The sequence below is a fragment of the Ascaphus truei genome, chromosome 3 (assembly GCF_040206685.1).
Source record: "Ascaphus truei isolate aAscTru1 chromosome 3, aAscTru1.hap1, whole genome shotgun sequence".
Classification (NCBI taxonomy): Eukaryota; Metazoa; Chordata; class Amphibia; order Anura; family Ascaphidae; genus Ascaphus; species Ascaphus truei.
The window spans coordinates 338,893,251-338,912,872 of NC_134485.1; positions in this window are offsets into that span (position 1 = coordinate 338,893,251).

The following is a 19,622-nucleotide window of genomic DNA, read 5'->3' on the forward strand; positions in this document are numbered from 1 at the left end:
AGTTCCCACCTCAACTGTCTTGGGGCCTGTCCACAACACTTCTGAGACAGTCCACTCACTGTCTTGCAACTCGGGAGCGTTGGATCCCAGTCCTTGGGACCAGATGGGTTGGAACGCACGGGCTCTCACTCAGATCAGGAGCTGTTACTCTGGCCCTCTTCACGGCCACCTCCATCAGAGCCTGTGGGGAGCAAAGGGATCCCTTACCACTCAGCTGGCTTGCAATGGGTTTCTCTTCATCAGGAACCGTCTCCGGATGTCCTTCCTATACACTGAGAGTCGCCATGGCTGGGAGCCTCTTCTGCCGCTCCGGCCGCACCACTGCTTGCTGCTGGGGAATATCGATGCGCAGCGGTTCCACAGCAGGGTCCACCGCTGATGCTTCAGTCTCACATGTGTGGTCCGCCGACAGGCGCATCCCCACAGCTGGTTGGCTGTTGTCTTTCTTCTTCACCTGAACGATATGCGGAGAGTACTGGTCCACTCGTAATGCTGGACAACTATCTCCTAAGGGGGGCACCTCTGCCAGGACGCGATGCCGAGTGGAGCCATTCGCCCTGGTGGCCAGACTTAAGGAGCTACCGTGCTCCGCGGTCACCTGGAGGCTCACACCCGACACCCCTGGGGTAGTCAACTCCCCCTTGTCGTCGCTAATAGGTACTGATCCCACGCCTGGGACCGATGGTACCTCTGTAGGCCGGACTGGCCGTTGTAGGGCCCACGGGCCCACAGCACCTGGATACACTGTAACTGAGGTAGGTGATTCTTTGGCCCCAACTTCACTGGTGTGGTCCGCCGGCTGGCGCATCACCACGAGTGGCTGGCGGCTGAAATCACTGAAAGAAGATGGGGATACAGACACCTTACCCTGTGATTCCTCTGTCTCCTCTGTATCACTGCTGGGGTGGTTCGCCGGTAGGCGCATCGCCACCGATGGTTCGTCCTTTTCCGTAGCTGGCTGGGCCTCAGTTCTTCCCGCTTGGCTGCAACGGGGGACTAGGGCAGCCTTGTCTGTCAGCTCCTCCACCTCCGTGGTTGAGGTAGAGCAATTAACAACATCTTCATCTCTGGGTTCTGCCATCTGAGATTCCTGCTTGGGATCTGGGACTGTAGACTGCAGCAGCACAGGCTTTAGAAACTGTGCCCCACAGCCGGCACACTTGGGACCCCAGGTCTGTTTGCCACCTGGGAAGTCACACTGATTACAAACACATCTTATACACCCCTCGTCCTCCACCACGGCCACCCGATATTCTATTGGTAGCCTAAAGTGGTTAAAGTCCATACCACCCGATAGATTCAAGTCCTTTTGTAGGCACGGACACACCAGAAAGGATATTTTCCCTCCTTTTGACCGCCATGCTTCATATAAATGAGGGTGTGTTTCTCTGCATTCTGTACTGTCTTTAATGGGAACAGCAGTTGCTGCTGGCTGTTCACTGTGCTTGCTCCCACTGGTGGAATGTACAGGAGGGGCCTGCTCTATCACTGATTGGTTCTGGCTCTGCACTGAGTCACTCACATTGCGGGGGCGGAGCTCTGGTTTTCCCGCCAGTTCCGGACGGATTTCTGCAATACAATTTAGTGCAGGCTTGCAGTCAGCAGCACATGTGCTCTCCTGCTTTGGCGGGAGACGCCATTTTAGGTGTGACTCACTAAGGCTCTCTGCGTATGTAAGAGGGTAGCCTTCTGGTGGGGCCTCTGGGAAATGTAAGGTCGGAGGGACATTTTCCCAGCATATTTCCTGATCCGTTACTAGCCATAGTCTACTACACTGGTCAGTGGGGTCGTACCGGTGCTCTATCCTCTTCCACCTTTGGTCTATGCCCAGGAGTCCCCCTAGGGCCTCACAAATTTCCTTCAACTTCACTGCACTACTGGGAACATCCCCTACTACTAGCACATGTCGCGGGGATACTTCTGTCCTCTTGGTTCGTTCTTGGGCCTCATGGCTTGCGGGCCCAAACATGGTGAAAAATATAAATTGGACAATTTGGAAAAAATGAAAACAGGGCAACCCAGGTCTATCTCAGCAGCGCCTCCAAATGTAATGGGTATTCCCCGCCCCAATCGCAGATCTGATATGGGTGCAAGGAACATACAGTGTTACCATAGGTGTGGTGCATTACCTGTTGGCTCGCAGGAGGGCTGAGCTTCCTCCACGGGGAACCTGGGGCAATATTAATACTAGAGGTACTCACTTACAACGATGCAGCGCCTCCACCTGCGATGGCTCCCACCAGAGGGGGAGTGGTTCCTCGCAGGACCATCAATAATACCATACACAGCATATATAATAACTGGTGACTTTACTAACAGACAAGACAACATAGAATAACAGGTATCCCTCTCACGAGGAGACACTAACTGCGACGTCTCGCAGGACGCTTCCCCAACACCAGGTGATCCCACCCAGTTTCCAAAGAACCCCACCCAATGTCCCGTACTCTTGCAGAGAGAGTCAATGGATGACTGCGCAGTCACTACTTATACTAAGGGCCCGTTGGTGCACTTGTGTATTAGATAGTACCTGCCGAGCACTCCCATGCTCGGATCTCCAACTGCTTCACAAAGGATCAGTCGTGTGATGTTTCCGTCTGATCCCACACCGGACTCCTTGCACGCGGACCGCCAGTGAGGTTCCAACCTGGAAACTGTCTCTTAGAACCCCAACTTGGATCCGAACCTCTTAGCAGGAACCACAGCGTCCGCTGTATTCCTTTCTAAGCTACCCTGCTGTGGCAGGATCCCTAACCTAGGACCTGTCCCTACAGCACTAAGTGACACGCGCTATACTATAGGCCGTCCCTACAGCACAGCAACCTGAAATGGCTTTGGGGGAAACTCCTAGGGGCCTATAGGGGTAGCCTATCTTATGCAGGGGTCCTTGACCCCCTGCACCCGCACTACCTCCTCCCGAACAACCCAAGTCCCCTCAGCCTCACTGTTACCTAACGGGTCCCAGCGCCTACAGCAGCAAGCTGTAGCTCACTGGATGCTGGCAGTCAACGTGCTGCGCAACAAGGTGCCTGCCTGTCAGAACTCACAGCACTGACAGCCGTGACTCTGACAAGGCAGCACTACACTAAGGGCAGCGTCCCTATCTCGGGCCTCCCTCAGCACTTCCCCACTAACCTTTTGGGAGTTGGGGCCTACCTGGGGTGTGGGTACCTATATGGGGCAGGAGCTGCACTCGCTCCCCGCACCCTCCCTTCCCTCACAGCTCCCTGACTCCAACTGACAAACCTGAGTGACAGGGTCCCTTAACCTAGGGCAGTCCCTGGCAACACTCACTACATTGGGGTAACTAGCTACCTCGGGCCCTGGGGGTGCTGGCCTAGTACAGGGAGTCCCTGACTCCCGTACCCTACCTCCTTCCCTGGACTGCGCCTCTCTCTGACTCACTAGCGTGGGCTCAGTGCGTGAATTGTATCCACTTGCTTTTAGGAAGCTCCTAAGCCCTATTGGCTCCCTTGTATCACATGTGGCATACAGAGGCTCCTGGGACTCGTAGTCCCTACTTAGAGCCTCCCCTAATAGGCTATAGCTTCGCGGGCTTTCTCGGGGCTTTCCTGCGCCTGTGCAAGCTTTCAGGGGCTGCCTCAACCTCTCCCTTCCTATTCTCACGCTCGCGCGACCTTTCCCTGGCTCTGGGGTCTTCCTTGCGCATGCGCGAGTATCCGGGCAATGGCGGCGCCCTTACTGCCCGGCTCCGGGAGCGCGCCCCTGAGGAAGAGGAGAAGACGCCTGGAAACGCGTAGGGCTGAGCTGTGTCTCTAGTGGCATTGAGTCTGCAAGTCTCTCGCAGCGTCACTCGTTGTAAGCCGTTTTCAGCCTTCTAACAGGAGCATTGCGAGGTTCCCAGCAAAAGCCCGAAGCGACTCGATTGACGCACAATGGACTGACATCACTACCCATATGACGCGGATGCAGAAGTGAGATTGATCCGGTCACGGAGAGCGGAGCATTGGAGCTGAGGGTGCATACCGGATGATTGAATTGCGACTGCGGCTGATGCTGGAGTGGGACTACACAGACGATTTGATATCCTGTTTCGTGCATACTTATGGTGGATGTCTGTGAGTGTTTTTAACCGTTTGTATTGTTCCATTAAATCAACAGTGTACACTATGTGCTTTGCGCTCTCTTTCTTTTATTTTTCTATATTATCATAAACACGTGTGCTTCGTTGCTTAGCATGCGGGACTACTCTCTGTAAGCCACAGCAAGTCTTGCCAACAGTTAGTTTTTTTTCTGGACAACCTTTTACAAACTGGTGGTGTTGAGTTTGACCTCCTGACCTGATTAGGAACATGATAGTGGGGGCAAAAGCTGTCCGTTTAAATTCTTTTCATACTAGAAGGTGACTGCTGGGGGTCAAGCATAACCGCTGCTATTTTTAGAGAAGCTACGGTACCAACGTATTTTCTAGAATTCCACCAAAGTGTTTTTGGCAGTCACCATGGCCGTGGCCAAAATGGCCACCACCACCCCCTAGTGCCCTCTTTTTCCAGTATAAGCTAGACAAGTGTCTTATTATAAATCACTGGGTGTGTTCATCACCAGATCACCGTCTCCAACCCTACACACCCTGCAAATGAACAATTTGGCAAAATTGCTATTAGCAATGCACATCCAATGGCAAAACACTTGAGAACTCTGGTGAAACTGCACAAGTATGTATGTATGTATGTATGTCTTTATTTGTGTAGCGCCATAAAATGTACATAGCGCTTCACAGTAGTAATACATGTCATATAAATAACAAATATAAATAACAGATCATGGGAATAAGTGCTTCAGACATACTGTAAAAGTAACATTAAGGAAGGAGTCCCTGCTCCGAGGAGCTTACAATCTAATTGGTAGGTAGGGAGAACGTACAGAGACAGTAGGAGGGAATACTAGTAAGTGCGTCTGCAGGGGGCCAAGCTTTGTGTCATGTGTCCATGATTATCCAGTGCTACTCATATGCTTCTTTAAGCAGATGTGTCTTAAGGTGGGTCTTAAAGGTGGATAGCGAGGGGGCTAGTCGGGTATTGAGGGGAAGGGCATTCCAGAGGTGTGGGGCAGAAAGTGAGAAAGGTTTAAGGCGGGAGAGAGCTTTAGATACAAAGGGGGTAGAAAGAAGACATCCTTGAGAAGAACGCAAGAGTCGTGATGGTGCGTAGCGAGAAATTAGGGCTGAGATGTAATGAGGGGCAGAAGAATGTAAAGCTTTAAAAGTGAGCAGTAGAATTGAGTGTGAGATACGCGATTTAATCGGAAGCCAGGAGAGGGATTTCAGGAGGGGAGATGAGGAGACAGATTTAGGAAAGAGTAGAGTGATTCTGGCAGCAGTGTTTAGGATAGATTGTAGGGGAGACAGGTGAGAGGTAGGAAGGCCGGACAGCAGGAGGTTGCAGTAATCGAGACGTGAGAGAATGAGGGCCTGAGTCAGAGTTTTAGCAGTTGAGTAACAGAGGAAAGGGCGTATCTTTGTGATATTGTGGAGGAAAAAGCGACAAGTTTTAGAAACGTTTTGAATATGAGAGGAGAATGAGAGAGAGGAATCAAGTGTGACCCCTAGGCAGCGTGCTTGGGCTACTGGGTGAATGATCGTATTTCCAATAGCAATGTGGAAGGATGTAGTAGGGCCAGGTTTGGGAGGTAGTATAAGGAGCTCTGTTTTTGCCATGTTAAGTTTCAGTCGGCGGATGGCCATCCAGGATGATATTCCAGAGAGGCATTCAGAAACTTTGGTCTGTATAGCAGGTGTAAGGTCAGGGGTTGAAAGGTAAATTTGTGTGTCGTCAGCATAGAGGTGATATTTAAACCCAAAAGATGTGATTAGGTCACCTACAGAGAGTGTGTAGAGAGAAAAGAGAAGGGGTCCCAGGACAGAGCCCTGGGGTACCCCCACAGAGAGATCAATAGAGGAGGAGGAGGTGTTAGCAAAAGAGACACTGAAGGTACGATGGGAGAGGTAAGAGGAGATCCAGGATAAAGCTTTGTTCCGAATACCAAGAGTATGGAGAATGTGTGCGCTTTGAAAGAAAACCCAGATTTCTCGTGATTCGCAACCTCTTGAAGGTTTTACACCTCTCTACCTAGGAAAGGAAAAGCACCATGTTTACAAAAGAACATTTAATACTGGGATTTTGTATGGATAATGGGGAAAAAAATGGAGAAACATGTTGTAGATTGAGAGAATGGAAGTAGAGCAAGAAAACACTGAATCCTGATCCTCTCTTCAACCAGAGGACAACATATTATTTCAATCTGAAGGTGTGCATGGATACAAATGTAAAACCTTCCACGCACTGAAAAATGTCCCTGTAGACATGAGAGCAATCTGTCAAATGGTTGTGGCCCTTCCCAGCCATCATATAGCCAAACGTCTCTTTTGTGAGCAGTGAGAACCATCTAATTTATCAAAGGTCTTTCAATGCTTACTTTCAGTTTATTAATAATGCATGTCATCTTACCAGCGGTTTCTAACTGATAATCAGCTCATGCATATTATAATTGCGGGAGGCACCAGGCTTAATCACATACATGAGTTAAAAAGGAAGACATTCATTATTTAAATTAATGCACTATAATGATAATGGGGTTCCACTTGCAAATAATTATTTATTCTATTTAAAAAAATGAATGAACAGATGCAATTGCATTTTTATTTCAGACATTGAATACTTGATTCCTTGCATAAATAGTATAATTAGTGAGGTTAGAAAAGAGTTGATGCTGATATTACAGAAGTAGATGCCTGGTTACCACTCTGACACCAGGATTTTCATAAATAAATAAATAAATAAAAAAGAAATAATATGTCCTATTAATGGATTCAGAAGTAGCAGATCAAGATGTGTATGTATCCTAAGTAAGAAACATGTATTCCTACAATAGTGTATAACAAAGCCTAGGCAGGTTGGAATTGAAGTTTCTTGGGAGGCTATTGAGAACCGTGATATTTAATAAAAAATGATATGCAACGCATAAAGAGATGCATATGGAGAATAATACTTGGTAGGAGATGGAAAAATACATGAAACCGATTTGTCAAGCGTTATTAGTCTTGCTAATTCGACAAGTTGTGTTACCGCTGCCACGTTATTACATTGAAAACAATTGGAACACGTGCGTTCTCCATAACACATGTTAATTACCGATTTATTTCTTGAGTTACTATGTGTTAACAAGGATAATAATGCTTGCTACATCTGTACTGTATGTGATCCATTCATGCACATGGTACTGTATGTGTGGTTAGACTTCAGGGTCATACATGATAGAACTCTAAGTCGAGTATTTTCACACTCACACATCTTTCTACATTATATTGTTGAATATCCTTAATGGGCAGCAGAGGGGATCAATAGCCCTATCCACATACCTCACCAAGTTTCACCAGACTTGTTCCAGTCTCTTTAGGTACCTTCTTAGTAACCCTAATAATTTTAAAAGGAGTATCATACAGTATATCTTTCCTGGTGGTCAGTGTTGTGTTGAAAACTGGTGTATGGTGATGGATGGATAGTAGAATGGAATTGATTTTAAATCATGTCGCTGTGAAGGACTACATTGAAAAGTTGTGTTTTAATAAATCGCTGTCCCTGGATCAATATAGAACAATGATTCATGTATATGAAAATGAATTGCATATTCAAGAAATGTTAATACAATTAACTGATTTGCAAAAAAAGAAAATCAAATGACAGAATTTGGAATAATTCCAAACATCGTATTAAGTCATAAGTGTATTAACTTGTTTTTTTAAGACAATGCAAAGACTTACAATTAGTAGCAGATTTTCTCTCTCTCTCTAACCCTCTCAAACCTATAGGATGAGTAAATTACTGACTTTTTATAAATGTGTCAACAAAATAAAATGTGGTCACATGAACAATGTCTGAAAAAGTGATAGGAAATATGTTACCTAATATATAATAGTAACTAGTCAAAGAATAATTTTCTACATTTTCTCGTTAAATGCTTTATTCATTATAAAGCAAACTTTCATTAAACATGCAGCAGGCTTCAAAGTACAGTACAGTGAATACAAAGAATAAACAATACTGCAACAATCAGCAATTTACAACTGAAGGTATGAAGATTATGGCTACTTTATTATATCTAGGAAGAAGTTGATAATGGAGATTATCTGCGTACCTTCATTATAAAAAGGTTGGTTAACTTTTGGTAGGTATATGGTATAATTATATTTCTTCAATGGGAGTAAAATACTGTAGTATTCTGCTTTGGCACAAATATGGTGTAGTTTTCTGCTTAGTTTCCAGAACTGTGAAATAAACGTGTTTGAGGACTGTTCAAGTGTGGTGTGTACAGCAAATATTTTATTTAACAAATTTGGAACATAACATTTAGGGGCCTATTCACAAAGCAGTGATAAGTGGTTTTAAGTGCGATAAATGCCCTTATAGGGCGATACTGCCTGCTCTGCTATTCACAAAGCAGTGATAATAGTGCAGTATTGCGCTACAATGGCTTTTTATCATCCATAAACAGTCACTGAAAAAAAATGGCAAATCTGCTGTTTTTTGCCAGAAACTGCTACTCGCAAAGCAGTGATAACTTTATCGTACTTTAGAAGCTCACCATTTCTTTTTACAAGCTAAAGGCTGGTGCAAAAGAGATGGATACATGCATAAAAGCATTTTTTTCCCTGCACAGCATTAATACAAGAGTCCGGCGGGGGTCTCCGGGTGGTCCCTGCGGGTATCCGGGTGCCCCACAGGTGTCCAGGGGGTCCTCGGGTATCTGGGGGTCCTTGGGTGGTCCTTGCGGGTGTCTGGGGGCCCCATGGGGCTCCGTGGGTCCTCTGGGTGTCCCTGCAGGTATCCAGGGGGCTCCAAGTGGTCCCTGTAAGTATCCGGTGGCCCCACGGGTGTCTGGGGGTCCTCGGGTGGTCCCGCGGGTGTCCAGTGGCCTCCAGGATGTCCTCCTGGGTGTCCAGGGGCCCCACGGGGGTTCAGGGGTCCTCGGGTGGTCCTTGCATGTGTCCAGGGGCCTCCAGGTGGTCCCCGCAGGTATCTGGGGGCCCTACGGGTGTCTGGGGGTCCTTGGGTGGTCCCCGCGGGTGTCTGGGGGCCTCCAGGCAGTCCCCATGGGTGTTCAGGGGCCTCCAGGTGTCTCTGCAGGTATCCAGGGGCCCCACGGGTTTCCTGAGGTCCTCTGGTGGTCCCCGCGGGTGTCTGGGGGTCCTTGGGTGGTCCCCGTGGCTGTCCAGGGGCCTCCAGGTGGTCCCTCCAGGTGTCCAGGGGCCCCACGGGGTTCAGGGGTCCTCGGGTGGTCCTGCGAGTGTCAGGGGTCTCCAAGTGGTCCCCACACATATCTTTTCCATTTTGGCTTTATTTTTGTTCAATAAATCATGACACGGTGTAATATGTCATGTGTTGTTGTTCATCTGAGGTTTTATTTACCTAATTTTTAGACCTGCTAGGGAACAGATGATTGTTATTATGTCCTGATATGTAAAACCATGGAATTCAAAGAGGGTGTACTTTCTTTTTCACATGTCTGTATATATTAAATGCAGTAAAAGTTCACATAATACAGTATATTTCAATTTTTACTTAATAAAATTCATTTACTTTAGCACAATTCTTAGTTTATTGATAATTGTGGCAAGATGACTGGTGATCAGTGTCTCTGACCCTGGTTGGTCTCATGGGTTACTTTAATGTATGGTGTGTGTGTGTGTGTGTGTGTACAGTATGTGTGTACTAACTTAATGTATATATTATGTGTGTGTGTGGTAATTTGATCATCCAGCAAGAAAATGATCCTCAACATACAAGCAGATCTACAAAAGAACGTCTGCAGAAGAATAAATACCACATTTTAGAATGGACAGTCAAAGTCAGGACCTAAACCCCATCAGAATGATGTGGAAGGAGCTGAAGTAAGCTGTCAATGCAAGGAAGCCCTCAATTGTCACTGAGCTGAAGCAGTTCTGTAAGGAGGAATGGGCCAAAATTGCTCAAAGTCGATATGAGAGACTCACCACTTAGTTAAAGCTATTGCTGCTCAAGGGGTACTGAATCTGAATGTTCACATACTTTTTCACACAAGGCTATTGAATGTTTAATCATTTGTGTGTAGCACCCTTACCCCTGTGACTAAGGGGAACCACGCGTGCTGATGTTGCCTGTGGCTCACAGAAGGCCTAAGCCTCCACCCCAGGCTCCCAGCGGAGATCTGTCATTCTACCTGATGCTGCATCTCCACCTGGGAGAGATCCTAACACAGTAGGATAACCTCTCTCAGGAACCCAATACATACAGTAAATACACACACCAATATATAGCAATTGGTTTACTGAATACGAACACAGTAAAATAATATACAGTGCACCCACAATATACTGTCCCCACAATAACACCACCCTGGTGGAACCCCCAAAGTACTGAGGTGCCTGGGCACTTAACCAACCACTGTCCACAGACCAGGCCCACCCAAAGAGTGTGTGGAGTAGCGCTACCCACGGTGGTTGTGGCCGTTGGTGCACGTAGATGCAATACCATCCTGGTCTTAGTCCGGACCAAGCGGTCTTGGCTGAGGGTTCGCTGGGCTGCAGTGTGTCCCACGCCGCTCGAATCCTCAGGTGTGCAGTCCACCTCTGAGGGATCTCCCGTTGGAGTGTGTCCCTTTCAAGTGTCTCTGATAATATAGGCCCGGGTTTGTTCCCAGACCTCAGGCCGTAGTTCACCACATGGCCGTCTGGTCACTGCAGCAATGCCTTTTGCTATCTGTGTTAATGGGGAGCGTCCCTATCATGGGGCCTTCCGTATTGCAATCACAACCTATAGTGAGTTGGGCCTAGCTTGTACCTGGGGGGGAGAACTGGCCTAGTCCAGCGGAGCACAGCTCCCTGGACATTACCTTCCTCCTCTCCGTCCTGCGCGAGGTGCCTAACGCGCCAAATGTATCTAACTGCTTGCAGGAGGTTCTAGGAGCCCTATTGACTAACACTGCCCCCGTGGTAAGCAGCCCCGGTGGCTGCTGGGACGTAGTCCCATGCGGAGCATAAGTAATGGCCACCGCAACTTCGGGATCTTCTGCGCATGCGCGAGGCTTCCGTTGCGCATGCACAACATTCAAAATGGTAGCGCCCTTACCGGCGTCCCGCCGCGGAGCTCCAGAGGTCCTGCTAACAGCCCTCAATCTCCGGCGGCATCCCGGATGCGTCTGTAGCTGCCCTCCTTCCAGCTAGTAGGTAAGAGGGGGACCTGGCTACATGTGGATAAATAAATGTTGAAAAAGTATCATGTTTTGTGTCATTTGTTTGATCAGGTTATCTTTATCAGGTTATGTAGGACTTAGATTAAGATCTACAGTAATAACATTTTAGGTTAGAAATATGTGAAAATCCTAAATGGTTCAAAAAAAAATTCTCACCACTGTATATATAACATGACAACTCGACCATGTTGCAAGATTTTGCTCTCACATTAAAGGCAAGAAGCATAAGGATCTGTTAGCAGGTTTATTCTTAAAGGCATAAAACAAAGCAATAATTAAACAAAATGTCTAGATCCTCTTTTAGCACAAATTACACAGAATACATCTTGCCCCTAACTATCCCGGATGGCTACCCTGCTTACTGGTTAAACAAAACTCAGGGAGGGTTAAATCGCAGACAGTGCAACAAAAGCAGACTAAATTGTCCTTACTTTAGGCTTCTGCAGTAAGTCCGTCTCCTGTTCCAAGCACATCCTCTGCGCAGCTTGACTGGCTAACCTCGTTCATGGCTGCAGAGTCCTGCAGCTCTAAGTTACACCCGTCAGGGCAGTCCCCACAGCCTCTCTCTCTGCAGGTAATAGAATAGGTAGCAACTTCCTGCCCTACTTTAAGGCCCTGCTCTGGAGCTAATTGTTCACCTGCTTTCAGAGTTAGGGAGTTAACCCTTCACTTCCTCACATATCCTCCCCACCCAGCTCAGAGTTCTTGGGTGAACTACCGAGTACACCCATCAGTGTACCGATCTTCAGGCGTCATCCTCAATCTGAGTTTAAGGCAATCCTATTCAAGAGATGCGAAAACCCATAGTTGCCACCAAACATTGACATGTGTGCTGTTTTTTGGCCACAGCTCTCCAAACAATGTCCTTGTCGGAGAATTCCAACTTAAATTTCTTCTTTGACTTCCAGTCCAGAAATTTCTTGAACTTCGCTTTAATTCTTCCTGTGTCTTTCACACTGTTAGACTGTTTACTAGGCATCCGCAAAACCCATGGATCTGATTCTCTTTGCTTTTATGTCGCAGCAAAGAACATTGAGAATTGGAACTGTTCAAGGCCAGTGTTGAACTTCGTCACTTCTGCTTTCCAATCTTTGAACATTCCAACTCTGAGTCTTCATGGTTCTTCTTACGGCAATGTCTTTTCTCAACACCGTTTTCACGCTTACCAGTAATTGTTTTTATTTCTCCTTTGGGGCAATTATCTGGTACTTAGAAGATGTACAGAGGCTTTCTACCTCATTATCAGTGTGTGACCACAATGAGTAGTCGTGGTTGAAGAGGACACTGGTGGCAAAGTCCTTGTAGGCTGTGCACTCAAACAGTGCCTCCTAAGTACTCTCTTTACCATGATGTGCTTAGCTTCCTCAACCCTCCGGAGGACTTCTTGCTCAAGCTCACCTTTCCATTTCACCAACTCTCATTTTACTTACTTAGCAACGAGTTCGTCTATGCATTTTGCGATCTCCTCTTCCCTGTCACTAACATGACCATCTTTTTCTGGCTCAGCACCATTAATCTCTAACACTTCAACCTTGACGGAGTTCTCATGAACTCTGACTGTACCCTGTGGCATCTGTCCTGTGCAGTCTGCAGAGTTGTAGTCTTGGGCCTCTCTTTCACGATGAATTAATTTATTCAGACAAAAGGACCACTGGACAAACAGTGACACCCGTCCCAGTGTGAGATAGCGGATATGTTTCTGTTTCATTCTAATCATAGACGGAATCTTTATAGTGGCTGCTTTCATAGTAAAGAATCTGTTTCCGACCACGTGGGCACAGTAGCATGACTGGAGTGCAATCACACATTGCTTCAAATGTCCATTCTTCTTTCTTTGTCATTGCATCCTCCAAATCGACTGAAGAATGCAGGCTGCTTTATTATGGCGGTAAAGCTGATGAGTTTCCATCCCTCTGTATGCTGCCTGTATGAGGATAGTTGTGGAACGTTTGCGGAGATAACCTTTTTTCTAGATCCTTCCTTAGATAGGATCTCTATTGTATTTCTATCTCCTGTCCCAAGCACATCCAGTGGGCAGCTTGACTTCCTCCTGGTTAACCTCGTTTATGGCTGCAGAGTCCTGCAGCTCCCAGGTACACCCTTCTGCACAGTCCCCACAGCCTCTTGACTTGTCCCTGCAGGTTCTGGAACATGTAGCACTGATAGGGAGCACTTTCCTGCCTTTTAAAGTCCTGCTCTGGAGCCACAGAGACACCATTGGGGCATTGACTTACACATGGTCATGTAAGTTATTATTATTATTCCCCCCCGCAGCCATCACTACTCTCCTATTTTGATTGAGTGTAGTGCACCCCACTGTACACACGGAGTCCCTTTTACTGCGCTGTACATCCGTGCACTTCTTTCCCTCAGCTGTGCAACGTGCATCTGAAAGATTTTATGCTCATATTGATTTGCATATTAAATTTTTCAATTCTTTTATTCCTTATGGTTTGCACTCCCCTTCTCTCTTCCTATCACTGCATGACGATCGTGGGAAGATCAGATTGACCCGCCGGCAAAACCAGGAAATCCCCAGTGGGTCTACAGCCAATAGCATGAGTAGGCTTGGAAACGGAAGTGGGCTTCGACTTTCATGGATGACCGGCCTGCCCCTTATCTCTACTGGACTACCCCTCCTCCACAGGTTCCAGCAACTGACTGCAGCCTCTCCCTCCTTCCTCCCTCCCAACTCTCGACTAGGCACTCCCTACCCCTCACACCACAGGGGGACACACTTTCAAGAGGAGGGAAACAAGCAGAGTGCCTGGTGGGCCCTAGATGCCCCAGTCTGGCACTGTATGGATATATTGTATGCCAATATTAAAGTTAATGGAGTTTTTGGTATTCATAAGATATGTTTCTGTAAATAAATACATTACTGGTATCTATGGCTGAGGTGTTATGTTTTTTTTTTTTTTAGCAAGCCAACCAGGCCACATTCCTTACGTGCAACCTTTGAAGGAGTTGTCTGTTGCCTAAGTCACCTGAGGTTGGGTTAATGGGCTGGGTCTGGGAGCAATTAAAGAGGAAAGCGAAAGCTTTCTAAGATGAACGGAGCATGAAGACGTGAACATTTTCAAACATACTATTGGAGATGTCAGCAACAATAAAATTATTTTCTTGCAGAGAAAACATACTCTGCTTGAGTCCTTTTATCATAAGCATTTACCAATTACTTTGGGTTTGTGTGGAGTTGTGCCTGAAACCCTTCTCCTTCAAGAGATATGTATGTAATGCAGTTTATACATGATTGTAAGCAGTTAAAATATCACATGGAATTCTAGTAAGAAATATGACTCCAAAGTCTTTGATATGTGCAACAAACTGGTTACATCATCAAGTTAGAGGACTTCTACCAGTAAAGACATTTCATAGGTTACATAGTTTACAGGATGCCACAGTGATTCTTTTAAACTGCTAATGCATTTTAAAAGTAATAAAAAACTTATTGCTATTAAGAATATGCTTAAACAGGTAAAACATCAGTGGGATTGGAAGAGCAATGCGGCTCAAAGGTTAAGCTCAGCCATCGGTCCTACCCGTCTGATAGATGTACATGATCAACCTGTATACCCATCTGCCTGTGGCTCATATGGCCAGAATATTATGTGTTAACCCTAGCAATGTATAGGGAAACCTTTATTGTGTGTGTATACTGTGCTTGTAAAGTACTATGCACTCTGCACTGTAAAATGTATTCCTTTGTTCCCTGGGCATGCTAGGCTGGTAATCCACTTACCCAGCCTGCACGCCCAGGAATCCGGGTCTAGCTGATTGCACGAGAGGGTTGAGAACAAAGGAGAGTGGGGATGGGCAGTCCTCCTCTATGGGAGGCGTTGGTCCAAAGACCGGAGTCATTGTCTGCCCAGATGCAGAGGCGCCTATCTCATCAATAGATAGCGAGTCGATACTGAGAACAGGGGAAGTTAGGCGCTGTTCTCATTGTACGAAGTAGCTTTTGGGGAGCGCAGATGTCACCATATGTAGAATTTTTTTTATAATAATATAGTGTAGTAATTTCAATACAAACGACAACTAGGTATTCACAGAGATGGGGACTCACACTTTCCCAATCAGGTAACAGCAGTGGATATATCAATGTGGTCTAGGTTCTTCCCATTAGTAGAAGGCAACTGGTCTCATCGTGATTTTCCTCGATATAATAGAGATGACACTCTTAGTGCAAAATTGCATGTTCAATAGATGGGTATATTTAGGCAATAAATATTACACTTACATTTACACAATGTGCATAGACACATAAAAACTATAGATGAGTGGCTCGTTTGTCCACAGTCAGCCCCTGCTGTTGTGATGCGTCGCGTCACTTCCGGCGATCCGTCGCATCACTTCCGGTTGCAATCGGTCCCTGTTTTGAAACGGCTGGCACAGGGCAATAACGGGAACACTCGTGGCCTACTGCATCTCGACTCTACGAGTTTCGCTTGTCAAAAAGCTTCATCAGGAGTCATCCTGCGGCTCAAAGGTTAAGCTCAGCCATTGATCCTACCGTCTGATAGATGTACAGGATCACCCTGTATACCCATCTGCCTGTGGCTCATATGGCCAGAATATTATGTGTTAACCCTAGCAATGTATAGGGAAACCTTTATTGTGTGTGTATACTGTGCTTGTAAAATACTGTGCACTCTGCACTGTAAAATGTATTCCTTTGTTCCCTGCTTGGCTGGTAATCCACTTACCCAGCCTGCATGCCCAGGAATCCGGGTTTAGCTGATTGCACGAGAGGGTTGAGAACAAAGGAGAGTGGGGATGGGCAGTCCTCCTATATGGGAGGTGTTGGTCCAAAGACCGGAGTCATTGTCTGCCCAGACGGAGAGGCGCCTATCTCATCAATAGATAGCGAGTCGATACTGAGAACAGGGGGAGTTAGGTGCTGTTCTCATTGGGCAGTTTGTAATTTCCACCCTCCTTGCCTCAGCCAACTTGTCACACCTCCAGTCCGGATTGGCCAACACAGGTGAGTCTCCACGCTGTGATGGACCCAACACATAGCATCCGCGCCATAATTGGTCGCTGCCCCGTTCTCCATGTTTCTCTATGGAGAGGGGGGCTCTAGAATAGCAGCGGACGATCTGTGTACCACAGATCATTCTTGGGTTGGCGTGCATGCAGACTAAGCAGTGGGCTCTGAGGATGTGCCAGAAATACCCGAAGTCAAGACTGCCAGCTATTTGGAGTGGGAGATTTCAAGTTGCTCGGCTGCAACTTGCATCCAGTGCTGCCTGGAGACTCTGGACCTCCTACAGAAGTGGAAGTAATTTCAGTGGCACCGTCTGCCTTTGTGGGTTGCAGATTTGTAGGCTGAAGAGATTCATGAAAAAATGCCATTTTCAATTTGGAATTTTGTTTCTGGATTTTCAATGCAAGTATAGCCATGGCTGGTCCAGACTACCTTTCTGCCTTCCTGTCACTTAAGTTCTGATACAGTAGCTACAGACAGTGGCAAGTTATCCTGTGGGTTTACCCCTCCTCATGTGCCTCTCCCTAGTGACAGAGGTGGAGGTGAACAGGAGTCTGTGCGCAGCCAGTCATGGTGCAGACATTGTGCCCTACCTCTCTGAGCCTTAGAGAGGAAGTGTCCGAATTGTTCAGTTCAAGTTCCGGCTGGGAGTGAGACATGCTTCAGCCCCTCCTGGGGCTGAGTGAGCTCAAGATCTGTGCAGAGCACAAGGCCATAACAAAAAGATGAATCAATGATCACAAGGGATCACAGAAAGCCCCTAATAATTGCACTCAATATAGGTCACACTAGAAATAATAGTGTTGACACAATGAAAGCTAGAAATAGCCTAACCCTGCAAATAGGGTCAACCGCTAATGGTTACACGAGTACACAGAAAATAATAAAGTTATATTATAACAATAAAATCCGACAAACACTAATAAAAATAGGTAAAATACCCATGCGCTGGGTAGAGGCAATTGTATGGTACCAGTAATCTATAGTACCTACATGACATAAACATCTAGACTGATGTAAATCGCCATACAGCCACACAAATGTAAGGGGCTGTAAGAGTGCTAAATCATAGGGAGAAATATATAACCAGTATACTGTAAGCCACCAGAGCATTAGTAACCTCCGACTGGGGCACTGGCTGTAAGTAAGGTGGGTGAATATATGACCTGATCACATCCGTAGTATGGATGTGAGTTTCCCGCTTGTGCCCTGGATAGACGTCGGGAGCAAACATTGTCTGCCTCAACCTAAAGCGTGTGAACGTCAGCGTGATAACGTCACGTAACCCCTTGCATTTGGATGCAGATTGTCTGTGTGGTGACATACACCCACACTGCCTGATATTTTCAGCTACATTGTAAGTAGCCAATTTTCTATCAACTTATAAAGTTGCCTTTTAGTATTTCACTATTGTGGCCCTTTTTTAATTCTCTTTAGGATCAAAGAATTAGGGACTTTGTTACCACCTTGGACACATTCTGATGAGACATTGTGTATTGATATTTTTTTATTTATTGATCCACTGATTTGTGCCCTTTATTCATATTTTTTGGTTTTATATATGTTAACCTTGGTGTGAGGTTAGGAATTTTGAGGCAGCATTTAATGGTCTATAGATAATGACTTATTTTGGTATTTTTGTGCACCTAAAATCTGTTGTGTGTGTGTGTATATATATATATATATATATATACCACAAGAATGACCTAGGCGCAAAGGAAGAAAAGAGAAGAAAACATAGTGTAGTATGTAATGACAATTTCTAAAAGAAAAAAATGGTGTATCTAGCGCTAAAAAATAAACAAATAATATTATGGTGCAATATTGTGAACCACAAAGTGAAATATCATGTATGATATTAACTAAATATGGCAAGGCTGCCAGGAAAAAACTAACCCAAACACAGTTAGTACAAAGCACAGAAGAAAACAATACAGACTGGCGCCTCAATGTCCAAATGGAAAATTACAAGTGAATCCAAGGATATGCTGCAATGTCCAATAAAGATGATCCAGTCGTTAGACAGCAGGCTCCACAGCAGCAACCAAGGTATATAATGCAGGGAAGGTAAAAGAAGAAATCATAGCGTAACAAGGTATGAACAAAACATATAACACACATACAAAGACACACAAACACTTACAACAATAACAGATAGGCTGACTAATATACAGAGAATTTATTTAAACAAATTATAAAAAGGCAGAGAACTAACGGAGCAGGTCTAGGATCCGGTGTGTAAAAACCGGAATCCTACTTACAGGAAATCCAAAGATAACAGGCAGTGGTATATAATAAGCGTTGTCCGGCGGCAGCTAATGGTGGACGCGTGGCACTTTAGGGAAGGCTGCAGGCACCTCTTCTGATGGGAGTCACTGCAGGCCACTTCTCGCGATGCCTCCCGTCCGCGACCGGAATTACGTCACACTAGGTGGAGCCGCTTGCCGAACTCGCTTCTCCTGCTTCCTGAAGATGTGGATTTCAGCAGGCGTCTGCTCCTGATAGAGTTCGCTGACACAATGTAACTCTCAAAGGCCCTTCTCCTTCTTCCTCACCAGACTTCTTAATCCAATCCACTATGTATGTCACTGCTTCAGGATACCAATGGTCTGTCCTCCTCTCCCAGGTAAACCGTATATATACAGGGAAGGTAAGAGACACAAATATAGTGTAACTCTATTTTATTAAAAAAACATCTCCTTGATAAAGAACCTTTGTTCGAAACGCGTAGGAGGTGTTCCTGTGCTTTTACTCCAATAAAGAATGTTGTTACTTGGATCCCCTCCTTACTCCAGTCATCGATGGTGCTCTATTCTTTTGTTTTACCTTGGATCAATCAGCAGCAGCACATCATCCACTACAAGGAGGTGTCTGTGAGTAATTTGGGCTATTATGCCCTACTAGCCCACAATGAAATTGTCTGTGGTGAGTCTCTCATTCACCTCAGTTTTCAGGGAACCATGGCTTAATATATACCTTTAACAGGACTTACTCACTTTATAGTATACACCTCCCTATGTCTTGGGACTGAATGATTATTTTTAGCGGGGTATTTGAACATTTTAACAAACTTTCTTGCTACCATTACATACTACCCTATATTTTCTTCTCTTTTCTTCCTTTGCGCCTAGGTCATTCTTGTGGTATCTACATATTTTGTATCTATTGTGGAGCTGTGGACCTAAAAGGCAGCAGGTTGGAATAGGGATAGCTAGATTGTAAGGGTTATTACCTTCCGATATATGTGGTTTAAATTGCATTTATTGAGTTTAATATTGTATAGGATTGCGCAGTAAGTTTTTTCCTTTTATTATATATATATATATGTATATGTACCTCGGAGAGGTGGCAATAGGTTGCGCCAACTGAGAATAAGGGAGGCCTTTTG